The 19,394-nt window shown below is 46.3% G+C and overlaps 2 long non-coding RNA genes across 2 annotated transcripts; one reads left to right on the top strand and one right to left on the bottom strand.

Annotated features, from left to right (window-relative positions):
- Positions 1–4,276: 4,276 nt before the first annotated feature.
- Positions 4,277–12,377, bottom strand: LOC310749290. The gene is made up of 3 exons (XR_014541531.1): positions 12,327–12,377; positions 11,348–11,438; positions 4,277–4,323 (listed from the first exon to the last, which is right to left on the bottom strand). It is a non-coding gene; the product is annotated as an uncharacterized lncRNA (long non-coding RNA).
- A 204-nt stretch (positions 12,378–12,581) lies between these two features.
- On the top strand, positions 12,582–17,228 carry LOC310748752. The gene is made up of 4 exons (XR_014541354.1): positions 12,582–12,713; positions 13,648–13,735; positions 15,063–15,202; positions 17,045–17,228. It is a non-coding gene; the product is annotated as an uncharacterized lncRNA (long non-coding RNA).
- The last annotated feature ends 2,166 nt before the right edge of the window (positions 17,229–19,394 follow it).

The following is a 19,394-nucleotide window of genomic DNA, read 5'->3' as shown; positions in this document are numbered from 1 at the left end:
CAACGAGGTCACGGAGATTTTGGACTCGAGGTGGGGGGAAGAGGGAGTGGAATATCTCCTCGCCAGGGAAGGTACCCCAGCCAGCGCCAACAGGTGGGTACCGTGCTATGCCGTGAAGGAGCACTACCTCAAAGACGAGTTCCATGCACTCATCCCAAACAGACCTATGCCGGCAGAGTATTTCGACGACTGGCTCTTCACACCCACACTTTCAGCCAGTACGTTCCAGGGTTTTTCATCAGCTGAAGAGACGACGCAGGAAACAAGCTCCCCGGAGGGGTCACTCTCGGGGATTGCCACAGACCGCTCCTATTGGTGGGACAATCAACCGGAGGTGGGGTGGAGCAGGGAACTGCTGCGGGGACCCTTACAAGCAGTCTCACCCGAGGTACCCGGGGGAGGGAAGGACATGGACGTGTTCGGGGAGGATCCTGGATTCGAGCACAACAGCAGAGAGATGGAAGCAGAAGAAATTGACGTCGACGAGCCCATTGCGGTCTGGCCGGATCCCGCTGGCCGGCTGCACACCAGGGGGGAAGAATGGTATCCCACACTCACACCCACAGCACTGGAGCACCCGGAAACCACACCCGAAGAGGGGGAGGGGGCTTCGAGGGGGGGATGGATGTCAGGGGCTCGGGAGCAGGAGCACAGGGGAGAGAGGAAATGGAGAGCGAAGGGGAAGAATCCGAGGGCAGCGTAGGGGAGTATGACAGTGACCCGAGAGATTCCATGAGCTTCTCCAGCAAATCAGAAGATTCCCAGAAGGGGGCGCCGATGGTCAGGGCAAGGGGGGTCCCAGGGGGGACGCACCAGAAACAAGGAGCCAGAGGGGAACCCCAAAGCAGCAGTGGGGGATCGGGACCAGTTTCCCCACCAGAGCGTAGTGGGGGGGAAGAGTCACATGTGTCAGGACCAGCGTCTCCTCCAGCGGGGAGAGAAGATGAGTCAGGGCTGACCACGCCTCCATCAGAGAGTGGGGGAACGGAGGGGAGGTCAGTTGCAGCTAGCCTCCCCGAAGGGGGAAGCAGTGACAGCAGCAGTGAAACGGTGAGGAGGAAAGTTGCTGGCTGGGTGCGCGCGCCAAGTTCAAATTTACAGGCGCGAGGGACAGCAGGAGACCCGGATTGGGAACCAGCTCCTAAAGCCCACCGGAGGGAGGGGGAAGGCTCAGGGGATTCAGCGTCAGAAGAGTCTAGAAAGGGCGAGACCCCGACGGACAGGCGGAACCAGAGGCGGAAAGAGCAGAGGAAGAGGTGGAGCAAGGCTAGAGTCTCAAACTGGTGTCTGGGGGGTGGAGATTCAGACGGAGCTTCAGCGGTCTAGAGTTTGAGACGTAGAGCTGCACGCTGCGGCTCTGGAAGTGAAACTGAACTTCAATAAAGACTTTCGTACTTAACAACGAAGCGGCGTTGGTCCTTTGTGAGCTGGGACCTCGGGCAGCTCTGACAAATGCAATTTTTATTCTTTCTGAAGCACATTCCAAAGAATCATATGATGCTGTATTCATATCTATACCTGGAAGGGACCTCAAGGGTCATCCAGCCCAACCCACTGCAAGGCAGGAATATGCAGAACCACTACCAACCTTGGTTGTGCTGTCAGTATTGCCCTATGACAGGGCACTTTTAAGGCACTTTAAAGTGCAGCTGCAAGTTGCACCATGAAGCACACCTTGTCATCCCCTTTTGCTGAGTGGGAGCAGAGGAGGTGCTGCTTACAGTCTCCCTAGGAGCATTTCAACGGTCAGGAGGAGGTCTGAAGCCTTCAGGGGCATCGTACATCTGCTAAGAACATTTAACACTATTTCTGTTTCTTCTTCTGAAGCCCTTTCCAAAGAATAATGATGGTGTATAAACTTCTGGAAGGGACCCCAAGGGTCATCCAGTCCAACCTGCTGCATCGCAGGAACATGCAGGAGTCCCTTACGGGTAATAATCCTGCAACCTTACTTGTGCAGCAAATGTTGCCCTCTTAAATGGCACCTCTCCTGCAGCTGCAAGTTCAGCCATGAATCCAACATGGCCATCCACTATCCTGGACTGGAAACAAGAGGAAGTACTGCTTACATCCTCCCTGGGAGCATTTCAACAGTCAGGGGGAGGCCCTGATCCTGAGACCTAAGCATAACCCCAAGCCTCTCCCTAACCCCTAGACTTACAACAGCAGACTTACAACTTTTGACCTTTGTAAAAGGTAAAGGGACCCCTGACCATTAGGTCCAGTTGTGTACCGACTCTGGGGTTGTATGGCGCACCTCACTTTGTTAACAGAAGCAGCCAGTGTACAGCTTCCGGGTCATGTAAAAGGCTTCTGGCGAACCAGAGCAGGGCACAGAAACACTTTCAAAATGCTAGGTTGGAAGGAGCAGGGACCGAGCAGAGAGCTCTCCCCGTCGCGGGGATTCAAACCGCCAACCTTCTGATTGGCAAGTCCTAGATTGTGGTTTAACCCACAGCGCCACCCGCGTCCCTATTTTATGACCCTGGACCCCTAGTTAAAAACTACTTTCCGTGGCCTTCTTTACTCCCAACTCCAAATTGTCCAGCTTGTGCATCTGGCTAGAAGTAGCATTTTCATTAGGAAAAACATCTCAAAGAGATTTCCCCCCAGCTGCAGCCTTAGAACATGGGCAGGTGTGCATTGCAGGGCATCCCAAAACAAAACTGTATTCCTGACCCAGGGCTTAGGGGAATTAGGGTTAGGGGATAAAGACTAATCTTTTGGAAGCCTGTTTATTCTGACAGTGGTGTTGGTGAAGGAAACGGCAGACTGATCCGGGTGCAAGCGCACTGCTTTAGGAGACAGGGGTCCCATCCCAACGCTCACCCCCTCAAACCCAAGGGATCCCAAGACAATTTGGCTCCTACCATTCTCTGTATGGGTGCTCCTCCTCTTCCGGGCAGGCGCTGAAGGTGGGATGAAGGCCTTGTCTTGTCATGATTAGGGAGGGAAGACAGATTAGGGGGAGAAGGCAGAACATTCTCTCCATCTCCCCCTTCTGCCCAGAAGTGTGCGCAGGGAAGCCCACTCACTTCAGGAATCCTCATTTTCCCCCACCCTTTTGTTTACTGTGCATAAGTAGACTTGTGCCCAAAACATATGGGTGATAATAAATCCACAAAATCTGACATTAAGGAACGAAGCACAGAGAATTTGTCAGTGGGCCTGATCTCTTTCAGATGAACTGAAAGAGTAGGAGTATAAAAGAGGCACACATCGTTTGTACTGCATCGTTTATTCCACAAACTTCCGTTTCTTCTTTCTGAAGCAGATTCCACACAAAGGTCATCCAGCCCAGCCCACTACAAGGTAGGAATATGCAGGAGAACCACCAACCTTGGTTGTGCTGTCAGTCTTGCCCTATGAAATGGCACTTTTAAGGGAACTTAAACTGCAGCTGCAAGTTGTGCCATGAAGCACACCTTGCCATCCCCTGACTGGGAGAGGAGGTGCTGCTTACAGTCTCCCCAGGAGCTTTTCAACAGTCAGGAGGCGGCCTGAAGCCTTCGGGGTGATTGTACATAAGCTAAGATCATTTATACCTCCAGAAAAAGGAAACCACCATGAGCCTGCACAAAGGGAATGCTCGTGAGTGTATAAAGTGTTTTTTCTTTAAAACACCTCTCTTAACGTTACAAACTGCTCCAAATTTCCAAAACGCATACATACGTGCCAGTATTTATCAATGTAAATGATTCAACTGGCTTTGGGTTTTGGCCCCTGTTGCAGGGGCTCAGCCCACTTAGTATTGTGCCATTGGGGGTCCCAGCCTAGGCGCATAGCGGGTGACAGGCTTAAATCTTTGCAGTTGATTTTTAAGGGCTGACACACACAAACACACCCCAAAACTGCATTAAGAGATTAGTAAATGCTAGGGTTTCACTATCTGGAGAGACGTGGGAAAATACAATCTCCCTGACCATCGAGCAATAGAGACTGTTCTCCGGGAGGCTGCCAGGGTTACGGGTGTGAGGATAGGAAGAGAGACTTTTCAACCAGCTGCTTGAGCTGAAATCCACCTTTGAAGAAGGCAGGCTGCACCTCTGGAAAGGACCAGGCCTTGTGGAAGTGTAGGGACTGTGCAGTCTTACCGATTTAAGAGAGATAGCTAGGTATTCCCACTGTTCCCTTGGCTCCTTGCGGCTAAGAAGCTTTTCCGGTGGATGGAAGTGGACTTAGGCAAATGTAGCATTCGACATTAAGGAATAAAGCAGAGCCCATACAGGTAACCCATCTTTTTCCACTGCTGCCTTGCCTCTTTTTCTTCTCTTTCCTTTCACTGCCGCGCTGCTGGGCGAATCAGGTGTTTGGTTAAACGAGCTGTTTGGGACTTGTCTCAAAAGATGCCCTTTCCCCCTCTCGCCCCACAAGGCAGCAGCAGGAGGGCTCTGGCACTGGCATCTTTGGGGCACTGGCATCTCGTCTCAAAAGATTCCCTCTTCTCCCTCCCTCTGTCAGGCAAAACTTCCCCCTTCCTTCTCCTCCCCCTTTTTGGGAGCAGGAATTCAGCACGCCCCATAGAGACCTGAGAAATAACAGGGGGGCAGATTTTTTCCACAAGAACTGAAGGAGGGGTCTGTGTAAAAACAGGCACAGGATCCGCCAAGCTCAAATCAATGTGCAAGGAATAATAAGGGAGCTCACAGGAAGCGAGGCAACTTTCCCATCATACAACTAACTTTAAGGACTGCTATTTCTTTCTTCTTTCTGAAGCCCTTTCCAAAGAATAATGATGGTATATAAACTTCTGGAAGGGACCCCAAGGGTCATCCAGTCCAACCCATTCCATCGCAGGAACATGCAGGAGTCCCTTATGGGGAACAATCCCGCAACCTTGGTTGTGCAGCAAATGTTGTTCTCTTAAGTGGCACACCTCTCCTGCAGCTGCAAGTGCAGCCATGAAGCCAACATGGCCATCACTATTCTTGACTGGAAACAGAGGAAGTCCTGCTTACATCCTCCCTGGGAGCATTTCAACAGTCAGGGGAAGGCCCTGACCCTGACACCTAAGCCTAACCCCAAACCTCTCCCTAACCCAAACCCTAACAATGACCCAAACCCCTAGACTTACAACAGCAGACTTACAACTTCTGACCTTTGTAAAAGGTAAAGGGACCCCTGACCATTAGGTCCAGTCATGGACAACTCTGGGGTTACGACGCTCATCTCGCTTTATTGGCTGAGGGAGCCGGCATACAACTTCCGGGTCATGTGGCCAGAAGGACTAAGCCGCTTCTGGGAAACCAGAGCAGCGCACAGAAACACCGTTTACCTTCCCGCCGGAGCAGTACCTATTAATCTACTTGCACTCTGACGTGCTTTCAAACTGCTACTTTGGCAGGAGCAGAGACCCTACAATGGGAACTCACCCTGTTGCGGGGATTCGAACCGCCAACCTTCTGATCGGCAAGTCCTAGGCTCTGTGGTTTAACCCACAGCTCCACCCGCGTCCCATAACTTAAAGGAATGTTTCTTCTTTCTGAAGCACATTCCAAAAGAATCCTATGATGGTGTATATTTCTACATCTGGAAGGGACCTCAAGGGTCATCCAGCCCAGCCCACTGCAAGGCAGGAATATGCAGGAGAACCACCACCAACCTTGGTTGTGCTGTCAGTGTTTCCCTATGAAATGGCACTTTTAAGGCACTTTAAACTGCAGCTGCAAGTTGCGCCATGAAGCACACCTTGCCATCCCGTTTGCTGACTGGGAGCGGAGGAGGTGCTGCTTACAGTCTCCCCAGGAGCATTTCAACAGTCAGGAGGCCTGAAGCCTTTGGGGTGATTGTACATAAGCTAAGATCATTTATACCTCCAGAAAAAGGAAACCACCATGAGCCTGCTCTAAGGGAATGCTCGTGAGTGTATAAAGTGTTTTTTCTTTAAAACACCTCTCTTAACATTACAAACTGCTCCAAATTTCCAAAACGCATACAAACGTGCCAGTATTTGTCAATGTAAATGATTCAACTGGCTTTGGGTTTTGGCCCGTTGCAGGGGCTCAGCCCACTTAGTCTTGTGCCATTGGGGCTCCCAGCCCAGGCGCATAGCGGGGGACAGGCTTAAATCTTTGTAGTTGATTTTTAAGGGCTGACACACACAAACACACCCCAAAACTGCATTAAGAGATTAGTAAATGCTAGGGTTTCACTATCTGGAGAGACGTGGGAAAATACAATCTCCCTGACCATCGAGCAATAGAGACTGTTCTCCGGGAGGCTGCCTGGGTTACGGGTGTGATAGGAAAGAGACTTTTCAACCAGCTGCTTGAGCCGAAATCCACCTTTGGAGAAAGCAGGCTGCACCTCTGGAAAGGACCAGGCCTTGTGGAAGTGTAGGAACTGTGCGGTCTTACCGATTTAGACAGATAGCTAGGTATTTCCCACCGTTCCCTTGGCTCCTTGCGGCTAAGAAGCTTTTCCGGTGGATGGAAGTGGACTTAGGCAGATGTAGCATTCGACATTAAGGAATAAAGCAGAGCCCATACAGGTAACCCATCTTTTTCCATTGCTGCCTTGCCTCTTTTTCTTCTCTTTCCTTTCACTGCCGCGCTGCTGGGCGAATCAGGTGTTTGGTTGAACGAGCTGTTTGGGACTTGTCTCAAAAGATGCCCTTTCCCCCTCTCGCCCCACAAGGCAGCAGCAGGAGGGCCCTGGCACTGGCATCTTTGGGGCACTGGCATCTCGTCTCAAAAGATTCCCTCTTCTCCCTCTGTCAGGCAAAACTTCCCCCTTCCTTCTCCTCCCCCTTTTTGGCAGGAGGAATTCAGCACGCCCCATAGAGACCTGAGAAATAACAGGGGGGCAGATTTTTTCAAGAACTGAAAGAGGGGTCCGTGTAAAAACAGGCACAGGATCTGCCAAGCTCAAATTAATGTGAAGGAATAATAAGGGAGCTCACAGGAAGCGAGGCGACTTTCCCATCATACAACTAACTTTAAGGAACGCTATTTCTCTTTCTTCTTTCTGAAGCCCTTTCCAAAGAATAATGATGGTATATAAACTTCTGGAAGGGACCCCAAGGGTCATCCAGTCCAACCCATTGCATCGCAGGAGTCCCTTATGGGGAACAACCCTGCAACCTTGGTTGTGCAGCAAATGATGCTCTCTTAAATGGCACACCTCTCCTGCAGCTGCAAGGTCCGCCATGAAGCCAACATGGCCATTACTATTCTTGACTGGAAACAGAGGAAGTGCTGCTTACATCCTCCCTCGGAGCATTTCAACAGTCAGGGGGAGGCCCTGACCCTGACCCCTAAGCCTAACCCCAAGCCTCTCCCTAAACCCATCCCTAACAATGACGCTAGACTTACAACAGCAGACATACAACTTCTGACCTTTGTAAAAGGTAAAGGGACCCCTGACCATTAGGTCCCGTCGTGGCCGACTCTGGGGTTGCAGCCCTTATCTCGCTTTATGGCTTAGTCATGTGGTCAGCATGACTAAGCCGCTTCTGGCGAACCAGAGCAGCGCACGGAAACGCCGTTTACCTTCCTGCCAGAGTGGTACCTATTTTTCTTCTTGCACTTTGAGGTGCTTTCGAACTGCAAGTTGGCAGGAGTAGGGACTGAGCAACAAGAGTTCACCCCGTTGCGGGGATTGAAACCGCTGACCTTCTGATCCGCAAGTCCTAGGCTCTGTGGTTTAACCCACAGCGCCACCCGCATCCCTTCTTTCTGACCTTTGACCCCTAGTTAAAAACTAAATATTCCGTGGCCTTCTTTACTCCAACCCCAAATTGTCTAGGTTGTTGTGCACCTGTCTAGAAGTACCAAACATCTCATAAAGAGATTTTTCTGCACCTGCGGCCTCAGGTGTGCATTGCAGTCCCAAAACAAAACTGTCTTCCTGACCCTGGGGTTAGGGGAATTAGCGAATTTAGGGTATAAAGACTATACTTTTTGGGAAGCCTGTTGGGAAGTGGTTGGCCGTAATACAACTAACCTGGAGGTATGTTTTTCTGGTTCTTCGTGTGGCACTTTGCACCTCTTAGGAATATGCAGGCGTCCCTTATGGAGATCCCCCTGCAACCTTGGTGTTCACAGTACCAAAAGGTGGTAGCATTTAACTGTTAGGTTTCACAGCCTAAAGTGAGGAAACTTTGCCGTCGTAAAGGTAAAAGGACCCCTGACCATTAGGTCCAGTCCTGACCGACTCTGGGGTTGCGGCGCTCATCTCGCTTTACTGACCGAGGGAGCCGGTGTACAGCTTCCGGGGAACCAGAGCAGCGCACGGAACCGCCGTTAACCTTCCTGCCAGAGCATTTATATACTTGCACTTTGACGTGCTATCAAACTGCTAGGTTGGCAGGAGCAGGGAGCCAGCAACGGGAGCTCACCCCATGGCGGGGATTCGAACCGCTGACCTTCTGTTCGGCAAGTCTTAGGCTCTATGGTTTAACCCACAGTGCCACTTGCGTCCCACAACTTAGAGGAATGCTATTTCTGTTTCTTCTTTCTGAAGCACATTCCAAAGAATCGTATGATGCTACATATATATCTATACCTGGAAAGGACCCCAAGGGTCATCCAGTCCAACCTGCTGCATCGCAGGAACGTGCAGAAGTCCCTTATGGGGAACAATCCCGCAACCTTGGTTGTGCAGCAAATGTTGTTCTCTTAAGTGGCACACCTCTCCTGCAGCTGCAAGTGCAGCCATGAAGCCAACATGGCCATCACTATTCTTGACTGGAAACAGAGGAAGTCCTGCTTACATCCTCCCCGGGAGCATTTCAACAGTCAAGGTGAGGCCCTGACCCTGACCCCTAAGTCTAACCCCAAGCCTCTCCCTAACCGACCCTAATAATGACCCAACCCCCAACCGCTACACTTACAACAGCAGACTTACAACTTCTGACCTTTGTAAAAGGTAAAGGTAAAGGAACTCCTGACCATTAGGTCCAGTCATGGCCGACTCTGGGGTTGCAGTGCACATCTCACTTTAATAGCCGGCACACAGCTTCCGGGTCATGGGGCCAGCATGACTAAGCTGCTTCTGGCGAACCAGAGCAGCGCACAGAAACGCCGTTGACCTTCCTGCCGGAGCGCTACCCATTTATCTCCTTGCACTTTGATGTGCTTTCAAGTTGCTAGGTTGGCAGGAGCAGGGACCCTGCAAAGGGAGCTCACCCCAGCGCATCCGAACCGCCAGCAGATCCGAACCGCCAACCTTCTGATCGGCAACACCTAAGCTCTGTGGTTTAACCCACGGCGCCACCTGCTTTCTGACCCTTGATCCCTAGTTAAAAACTAGATTTTCTGTGGCCTTCTTTACTCCAACCCCAAATTGTCCAGGTTGTTGTGCACCTGTCTAGAAGTACCATTTTCATTAGGGAAAACATCTCATAAAGAGATTTTTCTGTACCTGCGGCCTCAGGTGTGCATTGCAGGGCAGTCCCAAAACAAAACTGACTTCGTGACCCAGGGGTTAGGGGAATTAGGGAATTTAGGGTATAAAGACTATACCTTTCTGGAAGCCTGTTTATTCTGACTTGTTTCTACAGTTGTGTATGCACTGCACACTGGTGTTGGTGAAGAAAACCCTCGCCCCTTCATACCCAGAAGATCCCTGGACAATTTGGCTCTTACCGTTCTCTGTATGGGTGCTGCTCCTCTTCCGGGCAGGCGCTGAAGGTGGGACCTTGTCCGCCATGATTAGGTAGGGAAGACAGATTAGGGGGGAGAAGGTAGAGCATTCCTTCTATCTCCCCCTTCTGCCCTGAAGTGTGTGCAGGGAATCCCACTCATTTCAGGAATCCTCGTTTTCCCCCACCCTTTCGTTTTCCATGCCTAAGTAGGCTTATGCACGGAACATATGGGTGATAATAAATCCACAAAATCTGACATTAAAGAACACAGCAAACCTGTGGGCCTGATTTCTTTCAGATGAACTGAAAGACTAGGAGTATAAAACAAGCACAATAAAGTAGCAGGCTGGGAAGGGGAAGTTGTTCGCCATCATACAACTAACCGGGAGGTATGTTTTCCTGTTTCTTCTTTGTGTGGCACTTTGCAGCTCTTAGAAATATGCAGGCATCCCTTATGGAGATCCCCCTGCAACCTTGGTGCTCACAGTACCAAAAGGTGGTAGCATTTAACTGTTAGGTATCACAGCCTGAACTGAGGCAACTTTGCCATCATACAACTAACTTAAAGGAATGTTATTTCTGTTTCTTCTTTCTGAAGCACATTCCAAAAGAATCCTATGATGGTGTATATGTCTACATCTGGAAGGGACCTCAAGGGTCATCCAGCCCAGCCCACTGCAAGGCAGGAATATGCAGGAGAACCACCACCAACCTTGGTTGTGCTGTCAGTGTTTCCCTATGAAATGGCACTTTTAAGGCACTTTAAACGGCAGTTGCAAGTTGCACCATGAAGCACACCTTGCCATCCCCGTTTGCTGACTGGGAGCGGAGGAGGTACTGCTTACAGTCTCCCCAGGAGCATTTCAACAGTCAGGAGGAGGCCTGAAGCTTCACAAAGCTACACAATGAAACAACAATGAGCCTGCTCTAAGGGAATGCTCATGAGTGTATAAAGTGCTTTTCTTGAGAGCACCTCTCTTGACATTGCAAGCTGATGCAAGTGTCCAAAACTGGTGTGAAGTTGCTGGTTTGTAAATATTAAATATTCCTACTTTATTGATCTGAATTACTCAAATGGCTTCTAGTGCTGGCCACTACAGCAGGGACTGATCCCCATTTCTTCTGCTGCTGTTCAATTCAGAGTATCTGCTCAAAAAATCAAACAGAAAGCAATGGAGGGTTGCCATGAAGGCTGGGGCGAGAGGGCAAACTGGGTCTTTTAGACCCAAACTGGGTTTAGGGATGCTCCATTAGACAAATCAGCCAGCTCACTGCCTCTCTAATTCACTGGGCTTGCTTGCAAATTAATTATCTTTTTAAATTTATGCCTCTTCCAAAACATTTATCTTAAGATTTAACGTGCAAGTGTACCACTTTGGGATGCTAATTAATCTCCGCTTGGATTATGTGGATAAATCGATAGGTGAAAGAATCGGTGCCTTGAGTAATTACCTGGTTAAAGCAATGGTTCATCTGAAGAAATTAAGTTTCCAACACATTGCTTTGTCACCTTTCAATAGCCTAACAAGAACAGGAAAAAGGAGACAAACCTCACCAACATGGGTGAAGCCAGGAGGTGCTGGCCTACCCCAATCAAATAAATAAAAACACTTTACTGTATTTTTACTGTACTATACTGTGGTGGTTAGGGGGATGAGGCCAAGCCCCACTTGGGTGGGTGTAATATATCAGGAGTGGGGTTGTTTAAAAATGTTCCTATATGTTATATGTTAATATGCCTTTCTATTTTTTCCGTTTTACCTTCATGACTTTTCCTCCATCTCCTCTTCTCCCTTTATCACCCGAAGTTTCCTCCTCCTCCTTTTCAGAACAGGAATTCAGCAGAGCAGACCTAAGAAATATCAATAATGTCAATTATTTTCACAAGAAGGGAAAGAGGGATCCATGTCAAAGCAAACATATAATATGTCCAGCACAGATTGCAGTGGAAGAAAGAATCAAGTGGGAAAGGAGCCATCATACGACTAACTGGAAGAAATGTGTTTTTCTTCTTTATTTTTTCTTGTTTATTCTTGTTTCTTCTTTCTAAAGCACTTCCCCAAGAATCATATAATGGTGCATCTAGCTGGAAGGGACTCCAAGGGTCATCCAGTCCAACCCGCTTCAAGGCAGGAATCTGTGAAGGAACCACAAGGGTTGAATTAATAAAAATAGTAATAAGTGAAAGAATTGGGATCTTGAGGAATTAGCTGGTTACAAAACCAGCAGTGCTTCATCTGAACACTGTTCAGGTACAGTTTCCAAGACATTAAAGGCGGCCTGAGGGGGAAAGCAAGGGAGATCTTATTTTATATAAAGAATAAATTATGATTATTATCACAGCCAGTTACTCTGGAGTTGCTTCTCCCCCCAATTCAAATAAATAAAAATACTATAGTGTTAATGCTTAGGGGGGAAGAGGCCATGTCCCACTTGGGTGGGTGTAATTTATAATAATAATAATAATTTAACATTTAATGATAATAATAATGAATTACTCTTTCCCAGCCACCAACAGAATATTTTTTAAAAAATGATAAAACGTAATATACTACAAAATTCCCTCACCCTTTTATAATAACAATAATAATAAAATTAATGATAATAATGTATTACTCTTTCCCAGCCACCAACAGAAAATTTAAAACATCATATATAAAACATCATATATTACAAACTTAATTATTATTTCCCGCCAACTCCCAACAGAAGACAGTATTAAAAACGCGACCAAACTCACGCGCTGCCTTCGAGAAAATGGCGAGGGAAACGCTGAGGAGAAGAAGCGCCACGCGGCCGGCCACGCCCATAATGCGACCTGGGATTGGCCCAACGGCCGACCTATCGCCGCCGAGTTTACTGCTGCTGCGGCTGCGGACGCGTGCGTGAAGCGAGGGGGTTCCTGGGGCGGCCATTTTGGACGAGGGCAAAGGGACTGGAAAGAGGGGGGGGGGGAAGAAAGGGCAAAAGCCGCGCCACCGCCGCCATGTCGGCGGCGATAGGTCGGCCTTTGGGCCAATCCCAGGCCGGGCTGTGGGCGGGGCCAGCCGTTTCCCGCTTTTTCTCCTCCCAGCTGTTTCTCAGCTACTTCTCCTCAGCTGTTTCCCACGCCCGGGACGCCAAGGAAGTTTTGGCGCGTTTTTATTACAAGAAAGGATTATTAGCAGTACTTTTTAAATTATTTTTATTTTTATTATTTTTATTATTAGAAAAGGCTTGGTGAAGTTTGCAAGTACGTTTTGTCGCGTTTTTAATATTCTGTTGGCAGTGGCTGGAGAAGGGGAATAAATGAGGTTTATCCTTCATTTTTAAATTCTTATCATTATTATAATGGTTATTCTTATAAAACTTATAAAAGTTTGTAGTATATTATGTTTTATCGTGTTTTTAAATACTCTGTTGCTGGCTGGGAAAGAGTAATAAATTATTATCATTAACTGTTAAATTATTATTATTATTATTATAAATCACACCCACCCAAGTGGGACGTGGCCTCTTCCCCCCTAAGCATTAACAGTATAGTATTTTTATTTATTTGAATTGGGGCGGGGAAGCTCCCCTTGGCTACCGCAACTCCAGAAGAACTAAATAATTATTTATTATTTATATAAAATAAAGTGAAGATCTCCATTGCTTTCCCCCTCAGGCCGCCCTTAATGTATTGGAAACTGGACCTGAACAGTGTATTGTGCAGATGAAGCACTGCTTGAAGCGGTGCTTTGGTAACCATCTAATTCCTCAAGATCCCAATTCCTCCACTTTTTATTAAATGCAGTCCCCTTGTGGTTCCTTCGCAGATTCCTGCCTTGCGGCGGGTTGGACTGGATGACCCTTGGGGTCCCTTCCAGCTAGATGCACCATTATATGATTCTTGGGAAAGGGCTTCAGAAAGAAGAAACAGGGGGGAAAGCACATTTCTTCCAGTTAATCGTATGCTGGCTCCTTTCCCACTTGATTCTTTCTTCCACTGCAATCTGGGCTGGACATATTCGATGTCTGCTTGGACGGGGACCCCTCTTAACCTTCTTGGGAAAATAATGGACATTATTGATATTTCTTAGGTCTGCTCTGCTGAATTCCTGCTTTGAAAAGGAGGAGGAGGAAACTTCACCGGACGAAGGGAGAAGAGGTGGAAGAAAAGTCATGAAGGTAAAAGGGGAAAAATAGAAATGAACATCTAACACTTAAGAACATTTTTAAACCACCCCAGTCCTGATATATCACACCGACCCCCCTAACCAGCACAGTACAGCACAGTAAAAATACAGTAAAGTGTTTTTATTTATTTGATTGGCACCTCCTGGCTTCCCCCATGTTGGTGAGGTTTGTCTCCTTTTCCTTTTCTTGTTAGGCCATCTAAAGGTGACAAAGCAATGGGTTGGAAACTTAATTTCTTCAGATGAACCATTGCTTTAACCAGGTACCATATTTTTCGCTCCATACTCGTGTAAGCAGCTCCTCTCCCACTTTCCTGCTTCAAAGAATCTGGTGCAGTTGCGAGCGGAGGATCCATGGCTCCGCTTCCTTCCCTCCTCCGTGGTTGCTTTGAAACAGGGTGCATGGGGGAAAGAGGGCAGGAAATAGATGCCGGGCAGGAAGACACAACCACCCTTGGACCACTGGAAAGTCCACCTCAGCCTCCCCAGATTTCCTCTGAGACGGCCAGGCTAATCTCGATGGCCATAAGAGCTGGAAACTGGCATGGGCTGTTTATTTAAAGACGAAAACATGCGCACGCGTGAAAGAAATCCTCCCAGGTTCTGGACACAACGCACGCTTGATATTCACACAGGTTCCATGGGTGGCATTGGCAGCTGGAGGAGCAGCATGGGCAGAGAGCAAGTCCTGGTTTCAAGCTGAAGATCAGCTCTTTCGTGGTGGCATCAAACAACCCTTTGGCTGCAAGGGGAATTCCCCCTCCCTTAATTCAGGATGCTACAGTCTACAGATGCTGTGTCAGCCTGCCCTTTCCCCTGAGCTGAAAAAGCACCTTCAAGAGGGTGATGGGAGGTGACACAGTCGTCTTCCAGATGTGCAAAGAACCACCCTCGCCACACTAAACGGGACAGCAAGCCTCACACAGATCTGAACCATAAATGGGAACCTAGGAAGCTGCCTTATATTGAGTCGGACCCACTACTCCATCTAGCTTAGTAATGTCAACACTGACTGGCAGCAGTTTGCCAGAGTTTCAGGCCTGGAGAAGCCGGGGATTGAGCGTCTGGTGTTCTGCAGGCAAAGCCACTGACGTTACAGCTGTTCCCTTTAAAAACAAACTAAGATTGTAGTCTCATCTGCCTCTGCTCCAACGTAAATCGGAGCCAGGGCACATAATATCAGTTTGGGGCATCTAAAACTATGAAAATGGGCTTACAGATCTTGAGTTTCTGACACTGCTCAACCGCATACTCAATCAAATGTGGATGCCAAACAAATGAACTTTCTGGTTAACCCTGAAGCCTGTCTCTTTCTCTAGAACGCGTCTGATGGGCGTTTGCGCTGCCTCCCTTGGTTCTCCCGGCCTGATGCGTTTTGGGGCTTGACTCGTCCTGGAGTATTGCAGTTGCTCTGGCCATTTCTCCGGCTCATCCTTGAAACAGCCTGGAGAGATCTCCTGTAAGTCCCACTTCCTCTGAGTCACTGTTTATTTTCCTATTGAAGTCTATTCCAGTATTGGCCACACGAGGTCGCTGTTTATTTTCCTATTGAAGGAAAATACATCAAAAGGGGTAGTTGCTGCCACCACTCCCTTGTACCCGGGGATAGCCAGAAGATTAACCCAAGGGAGAAGGTTATTCTTCCTAGTTACCGGCTGCCCCACCCTGCAAGTTGCTTCCAGAAAATGCAGGCAAAAATTCAACAGGTTCAATAGGCGGCTAAATGGTCAGACTCTGGATTCAGACTTTCCCCCCAGAATGGCACACAGAACAAATCGGAAATCCTCTTTTTAAAATTTATTTAAAAAACAAGATTAAACCTACTTAAAAGCAGGCCATCTCTTACAACGTTTCAGACAGAGAAAATAAGAATATTTAGCTAGTATTGCTAGCAAACCTACTTACAACACGAGAACAATAGCAAAGGTTGGAGTAGTTCAAAGGTCCCCGCATCTCAAAGACAGTAGAAATCTTCATCCCAAGATGAAGAAATCTATTTAATGCTGTCTTGTTTTTAACACTTGATGGGAAGCCGCCAAGAGTGGCTGGGGAAACTCAGCCAGATGGGTGGGGTAGAAAGAATAAATTATTGTTGTTATTATTATTATTATTATTATTATTAATATATCACAAAGACACGCTACAAATGTAGCATGATGGCAACTGACAGAAGGGCGGATCGCGCCCACAAACTCCTTTCCTTTCTCAAACCCCATGTGGAATCGGACCTCAAATCCAATCCAAATTCTGGATTAATTTTCAATTCCCCAATGGTCAGCTAGCTGGGCAATATCTCAGCTTGGGACAGCTGAGGCTTGTTTGTTCTCAAGACCTTGGATCAAAGATTCCCTCCCTACATTTCTCAGAGACACACCAGTTCCCTTTCTCCTGGAAGGAGGCTTGATCACCCTTGTTGCTTAAAAACCAGGTGTTAAATTACTATTAATCAACTAGAGGTTTTTCCTTCCTGCAGATGCCTGAGATAAGCATTCACCCTCCCAGAGACAGCTAGTCTCCAGCTTAAAGTAACAAGGACACGTTTCCCATCAAACCCTTGGCCCTTCCTCTTCCCACAGTGCTTTTCTTCACTTGACCAAAGTGAAGAGATTGAAATTTCCGAACTTCGCTGCACCCCTCCCCAAGGTTGGATGCAAGTTGACACTCCTGACAGCTCAAAATCTTGTTTTTCCAAATTCAAAACTGCATATTGGCTCCCAATAATCTCTATTTTGGTTGGTAGCCTCAACTGTGGCTAGAACCAGATTTTAATTTCAATACAGGGACGTCCAACTCCCAAGGGACTGCGATCTGGCAGGGATCTACCGCTCTCACTGTCGATGCAACAGACAAATTCCCTCTCTGTGTTGACAACAGACTCTGTTTCCTGCAGAGAGTTTGGAACCATTGGTGCTTATAAGCTGAGATATAAGCTATAATAAGATATAAGTTATAAGAGATATAAGCTATAATATAAGATATAAGCTATAATATAAGTCTCTTTGCCTCTCCACAGGCCTATTAAAGTCTCAAATGTGCCAAATAGTGAAAAGAAACTTGTATTATTAAGTTCTCAAAGTCAGGAGGGGAAACGCATTCTTAGCTGGGTGTAGACTTGAGATTGCTTAGATGCAGAATCTTTTATTTCGATTTCGATTTTATTTTTATTTATTTTATTGTATAATGAAATGATTTTAGAATGTTGTATTATTTTCTTGTTCTTAGCCGCCCTGAGCCCGGCTTCGGCTGGGGAGGGTAGGATATAAATAAAATTTATTATTATTATTATTATTATTATTGGTAGGAAGTCATTTCGCCACAATCGAAGTAACTCTGTCGTTGAAGTTCGTATCTGTGAAGTTTGCATCTTGAAGAATGAGTATCTGGACAAGACGATCCTCTGGTATATTGCTGCTTTTCCCTCTGAACAGGGAGCATTGTGTGAAGTGCTATTGGAAGTGCTATATATATGTGTGTATGTGTGTATATATATATGTACTGTATATATAAATATATATATGTGTGTGTGTGCGCGCGCACGTACTGTATATATATGTGTGTGCGTGTGTGTGTGTGTATATATATATATATGTATGTGTGTGCGCGCGTGTATGTACTGCATAATATATGTGTGTATGTGTGTGTGTGTTGTATATATATATGTGTGTGTGTGTGTGTGTGCGTGTATGTACTGTATATATATCTGTGTGTATGTGTGTGTGTATATATATATATATATATGTGTGTGTGTGCGCGCGCGTGTATGTACTGCATAATATATGTGTGTGTGTATGTGTGTGTGTATATATATATGTGTGTGCGTGTATGTACTGTATATATGTGTGTGTGTATGTCTGTGTGTGTACTGTATATATGTGTGTATATATATAAACATAAAGACACACATATATTTATGTGTGTATATGTGTGTGTGTGTGCGTATGTACTGTTTATATAGGTGTGTGTGTGTGTTTGTACTATGTGTATATATGTGTGTGTGTGTACTGTGTGTGTGTGTACTGTGTGTATATGTGTGTGTGTGCTGTGTGTGCTGTGTGTGTGTATATATATGTGTGTGTGTGTGTGTGTGTGTGTGTACTGTATATGTGTGTGTGTTTGTATTGTGTGTATATATATATATGTGTGTGTGTGTGTACTGTGTATATATGTGTGTGTGTGTGTACTGTGTATATATGTGTGTGTGTGTGTGTGTGTACATATGTGTGTGTTTGTACTGTGTGTATATGTGTGTGTGTGTACTGTGTGTGTGTGTGTGTACTGTATATATATATATGTGTGTGTTTATATGTGTATGTACATGTGTGTATTTATATGTGTATGTGTGTATTGTATATGTGTGTGTGTGTGTACTGTATATGTATGTGTGTGTGTATATATATATATATATATATACACTGTATGTGTGTGTGTATATAAACATAAACACACACACGTATATTTATATATATGTTTGTATGTATGTGTGTATATGTGTGTGTGTATATACCATAGATAGAAAGAACAGACAAAGGCTGTATTTTCTTCTGTTTTTTCTTCCCAGATGGGACCCCAAGAGGCATCAAGCATTCTTCCCAGATCGGCTGTTCTAACCCTAACCCTAACCCTGAGTTACTACACTCATTTAACGGTGTTGCTAAGTGGCTCTGACCAGCACATTTCCTTGTTTTTGATTTATCTCAAAGGGTGAGGGAGCATTATATATATTCTATTCTTAATATCTTCACACAAAGCTGTTGAGCTACAGGTATGTTATGTACTGAGTTAAATAGGATCCAAAAGGCAGCAGTCTGATTGGTCCTAGAACAATCGGATTCAGAATGCAGCTGTCTGATTGGTCCTAGAACAATAGGATCCAGAATGCAGCAGTCTGATTGGTCCTAGAACAATGCAGCAGGAGCCACCCAATCCAGCTCCAAATGGAAGTGAATCCGCAACCTGATTGGCCTAAAGGAGAATCCCAGAGTTAGCCAATCACGTGCGGCCCATTGTGTAACTAATGTATATAAAGCAGATATTTTGGGGGAACTTTCATTCCTCACTACTATGAGCTGAATAAAGAGCATGAAATCCACTCTCGACTCCGAGTATATTTCAAGGTATTAACTCTTTCTCTGTCTGAAAAGAGGGGGAAAACACAACCTTGTGAGATCTCTAACACCTATCCAAAAGCACATCAGGCACAAAAGGGCATGGCTGTGTCCATGTGTGTGTTAATAATCACTATTCAGCAAGCTCTAAGTTTTCACATTAAGAATCTTTGGTGCAGAAGATTAACTGCAGAGTAGAAAGATTGAGAATGAGAGATAGTCATTATTTAGATAAAGATTGTGGCAAAATTAACTCTATAAAGAAAAATTCACACAAAAGAATGCCTACAGTGTATATGTCTAAATAGGGTTCTCAACATCATGAAGATTTTATATATTTTTAATCATATGCTGATACTTCATGGCACTAACAGGCTCTAGGTTTACACTGTATAAGAGAATAAAAACCAGTAATTTTCATAATGATAGGGGTTGTGATTTTCCTAGTGTGTTTTTGACTTCTGAATTTGCCTCACACATGAAAAAACTGTTAAGAGTCAACACACACATGTAATTCCTACAATTCTGAGGGATAATAAAATAGCT

This window comes from Podarcis filfolensis (genome assembly GCF_964270895.1).
Source record: "Podarcis filfolensis genome assembly, chromosome: 14".
Taxonomy (NCBI): Eukaryota; Metazoa; Chordata; class Lepidosauria; order Squamata; family Lacertidae; genus Podarcis; species Podarcis filfolensis.
The sequence above is the reverse complement of the archived record's forward strand: the minus strand, read 5'-3'. Positions and strand labels throughout refer to the sequence as shown.